This window comes from Arachis duranensis, chromosome 5 (assembly GCF_000817695.3).
Source record: "Arachis duranensis cultivar V14167 chromosome 5, aradu.V14167.gnm2.J7QH, whole genome shotgun sequence".
Classification (NCBI taxonomy): Eukaryota; Viridiplantae; Streptophyta; class Magnoliopsida; order Fabales; family Fabaceae; genus Arachis; species Arachis duranensis.
Window position 1 is genome coordinate 82,904,621 of NC_029776.3, and position 4,843 is coordinate 82,909,463.

Consider the following 4,843-nt stretch of genomic DNA (forward strand, 5'->3'; position numbering starts at 1 on the left):
CTAAGGGACCGAAGATATCGAACCCGAGTGCTAGAATCCAAGGTGAGGAGGATTGAAGTAAAATGAAACGAATGAGCGCAGAATTTGGATCAAGACGGTGGCAGCAACTTCCACGGCTACATCACAGATGTAATCATAACATCAATAGCTCCAATCGTTCAATGATAGCACTAATACCAGTACTCAAGATAATTTCCAGCAGAAACGCAACAAAAGTAGAGCGATAATACTAAAACAAAGACATATTATCGCAATTAAAACCAGAGCATGTAAGAAAAGAAGAAAATATAGCAGAGTAAAGGTGGAAGCGTTACAGTTTCATAAATGGAGTCAGATCATAGGAAAAATTATGCTAATTTAGAGACAAGAATGAACGGGGTGTGGGGCTGAGCAAGATCAAAACAGGGACGGAGACGGTTCATTAGCAGTGACGTCGGTGATACTCCCCTGACGACGAGCTCCGTTGATGGCAACAGCAGACGCGACGATAGTGAACGGCTCCTCCATCGCGACTCTTTCTTCCTCCCTTCACTGGCCGACTCAAACTCTCCCTCTTCATTCAGCAATGATGGTGACCCCCAACAGAGATGGCGGCGGTTGAAGCTTAGCGGTGATGGAGACAAGGCGCGGCGGCTGTAGCAGTTCAACGGCAGCAGTCCTTCTTCCGCGTCTCTTTTCTCGCACTCGTCCGCCCTCTCGAACGCATCTCTCTCGGTTCTGGCCTCTGATGGCAACGCAACTGCAGCAAGCTGGACGCGGCTGGCGGCGACGCGACGGGACACGAACGGCGTGCTCCAGGCCGGCGGTGATGAGGTGCGACTCTCTCTCTACTTGCATGGTGGCTCGGCGTGGACAGCTCTCGCCTTCCTCCTCCCTTCTCTTCTCGCAGTCTCCCCTTTTCTCTCTTTCCTTTTTCTTTCTTTCTTTTTCCATCAGAGTCTGGTGTGTGTGCTGTGAGGAAGAGGGTGTGAGGGGAGTGAGAGTGTGTGCGGTAGTGAGAGGTGAGTAAGTGTTTTAGAAGAGGGTTAGAGTTTGGTTTGAAAAAAAAGAGGAACAAGGGGTATTGTAGGGATTTTACATTCTACCCCCCTTATAAAAATTTTCGTCCTCGAAAATTGATATAATCTTCAAAACTTTACATGGTTTTAGCACTTTACTGAACATGAGAAATGAGTATAACGAGGTGCAAAAGTTACAAGCTAGGATCCTGATAAAACGATGTCATTGGCATTTCCCTACTCTCGTTCCCTTGACAACTCAGATATACATAGCCCTCTTCACGTCGTTCATCAATCTTTTCTAAATACAATCTTGGTCTTGTAGTACATATCCATGGTAGCATCAAGTGTTCAAATTTCAACTTTCCGAACTTTCGCATCGATAGCTGTGTCCAAAAAAACTACCGTATCGGTTGCTATATCTGGGAATCGCACGTGACATTGAAACAAACACGAATTTGCTTAAAAGGATTCAAAACTTAGGCAGAAAAGAGCAAACATCATAGATGGTGTTCGCAAGAATTCGGGGAGATGCGTAAGGTCGCAACTAAACAAAGATATACAAAAACAGTAAAGCATGCCAAAAAGAGAATCAATCGCATCTTAGCAAGGAAATCTGAATCAAGAAACTTCGATAGAACAATAAAAGAAAAGATGGTGTATGAAGTCAAAACAAATTTATGTTGGATCAAAGAAGTACGAAATTTACAAGAGATGGCCACTAAAATCAATGATAATATTCGCAAAGATTTAAGAGAATAATTAGGAACACAATTAAATAACACACAATCTTTTAGAATCAAAGAAGAGGAAGAACATACAAGGCCTAAAAATTTTATAATATTTATCGAGCATAATAAGAACAATAGGACAAATGAAATTAAAGAAAACAATAAGAAGCAACAACACTATAGGTAAGGAAAACTAAACAGCAACAAATATACAACGTAAATAAAATACCCAAAATAATTATAAATCCAAATCCCAAGCAACAAGACAAAGACAATAACAGAGGGACAAAGCAAAACAACAAATAGAAGATTTGACCGCATCTTTTAGAAAGACAATTGTACAGTTATGAAAATTAAAAACAGTAATTGTCACAAAAATTAACATCCTCATTTTTTCTTATCTAGAATTCTTTGACAAAGGCCATTTGAAATAATTATTGCCATAACCTTGAATATTAAGTATACTAGAATAAAATTTAATAGCTTTTGACTATAAATAATAGATAAATAATGTAAAACATAACGAGAAAATGCAAGCAATCATCTCATTATTCTCAAGGCCAAAATTCACCTATACATTTAACTCATTTTTTTCATTATTATAAAATAAAATTAAATGATTCCCTATAATCATGCAACTAGACTTAGTATGAAGTTACAAATAAATTCACATATAAAATAATAATAATAATAAAACTAAAATTTAAAATATTAGCAATTAACACACTAGGATCAATTATAATAACTACTTTCTTCTTTTTTTTTTTATATTTCTTGTAAAGATAAAATACCAAAAAAAAAATTCATATTCATAAATAATTTATTGAACTTAAATTTCACGAACTGAAGACAAATTATATATATATATATATATATACTTTATCTTTGTTTTTTTTTGTTTAAATTAAATGAAAAACACACATGCAAGTATAACTATGATTATAGAAAAAGGTTGACTATCTTTTATGTAAAAAGGAGAACAACAACTATAAACTATAAATTGCCAATTGTAAACCAGTCATTATGCATACACTGATGCACATATTTTATATATACAAATATCGATATCTGCTTTGCAGCAGTTTTCAACCGATATTAATGGCTCTTAAAATTTTAATATACATAAGAATAAATAAAATAAAAATAGGAGCATATAATCATCAATGGTTGGAGGAAGATGTGAAATCCTTGTAAAAGAAATTTCTCAAAAGAAAAAAGAAAGGAAAAAACTTAAAGTAATGGTGATGTTTTATGTATATAATACATTTTGATAGAAGTCAAAACGCCAAATGTTGAAATACTTTAACAACTTCGCAAAGAGTCAAGAATTTTAATAATTAAATACTTAAATGAGTGCAGAGTAAGAGAACAGAACTTCCATAATCGTGACAAAGAAGCTAATGATTAAGATGTAAAGCAAGGAAATATTCAAGTAAATACTCCATAATACTAATAATAAAATTAGCAATAACTTCGTTACAAGAGAAAAGACTTTCAAATTACTAATCATTCAATAAAAAAAATCCTAACTTGTTGAAAAATTTACCAAAATAGTCTCTATATATTATGATTGTCCTAATAAAATTTCAAGTTGTTTTAATATTGATTCCCACTTACAGATTTAAAAGCAACAAAGTTCACAAAAATCCTATATTATCACATTAAAATAAATAATATATTTTCAATCCTAGTGAAAATTTAATATAAAGTATCATTGTATAATTCAAGTAAGTACATAATTTTTACTTACACTATTTTATTCCACAAACCCAACTAAATGTAATTCATGAAACATCAGGTTTTGTTGAGAAATCAGATAATTTTAAAACTACAATTATGAAGGGGTATATAATAAGAAAGCATGGTTTATAATAATTAGTTGAACATAATGAAGAAGAAAAATTCATATAAGTAATTTATTTTGCTTTAAGAAATTAGATATCTAGTCTTTTTATCAAAAACCATCAATAATTCTTTTTAATCTCTAAGATCTACAATCCAAATATCACAAAGGCACTACAAATCAAGAAAATCAATCTCCCTAAACCCCTGAGAATAAAAACAATAGTTGAAAATAAGGAAATTTTCAGAGAAGCAAGGGTTAAGAAAATTCTCAGGTTTCAGATCATACTCAAAAGCAAAATTCATCTTACAGTCACCAACTAAAAGGCAAGCGTTCACAATCTTTCTCTCAACTTATCAAGCAGGAAATACTTCCGTGACAAAAAGTCATATTCAACAACAAAGAACCATAATGGAAACAGATCATCAAATTAGAAAAATAAAACTAAACTGCTAGATCAAAAAAGACTTTCGATCTAGCTAACTTATCACCCAAATAATTCACTACACTTAAGCAAAGAAAATCAGCAATCGAACAAACAATAATAACACTCTATTCATATGTTTCATCATAGTCCTTCTTGAGCAACTAAATAGCTGTTTTCAGAATTATTGATTTGAAAAAGAATCAAAAGTTAATCAAAATTATGTTAGCTTCAAAAATCATCAACATAAGAAAAAAATCTCAATATCGCTTATCAAATCCAGAACAAAGCATCTCGATCAAAAACTCAGCAAATTCATGCAATCCACAAACCCAAATACAATTCTATAAGAAAATCAGATGGTAATTCACAACAAACAAAAATCGAATCTTTTAAGTAACTCATGAACTATTGACATTAGGAATCATAGAGAACAACCCAAAGACGAAGAAGATTAAAGCACACATTCACAAAATCGGAGAAAATTGGAACTAGCTAGGAGAGAAATCGCAAACCGGAACCAAAACTGAAACCCTTGCAAAAACACATTCGAGAAAATCTACCAAAGAATATGTTAAGATTGGGTATAAAAGGACAGGAGTAGTAAGAAGTGGCAGAGGACGCATGCTCTCAATAATCAAAAGACAACAATGACATAGAGGACAAAGAGGACATTCCTATAGGCCTTTGATAGTGCCACAATTTGAACAAATAGGCGCGCTTCTATTTATACAATGTGATCCTATCATAGGACACTTGCTCTATATTACACAGATTAAACCTAAGCTCTGATACCACTTTGTCACAGCCCAAAATGAGCCATGATTGGCGCTCAGGAAAATAGTTC

The 4,843-nt window shown here is 33.5% G+C and overlaps 1 pseudogene; it reads right to left on the bottom strand.

The window, feature by feature from the left end:
- On the bottom strand, window positions 1-1,378 carry LOC127747653 (uncharacterized; annotated as a pseudogene).
- Between the last annotated feature and the right edge of the window lie 3,465 nt (window positions 1,379-4,843).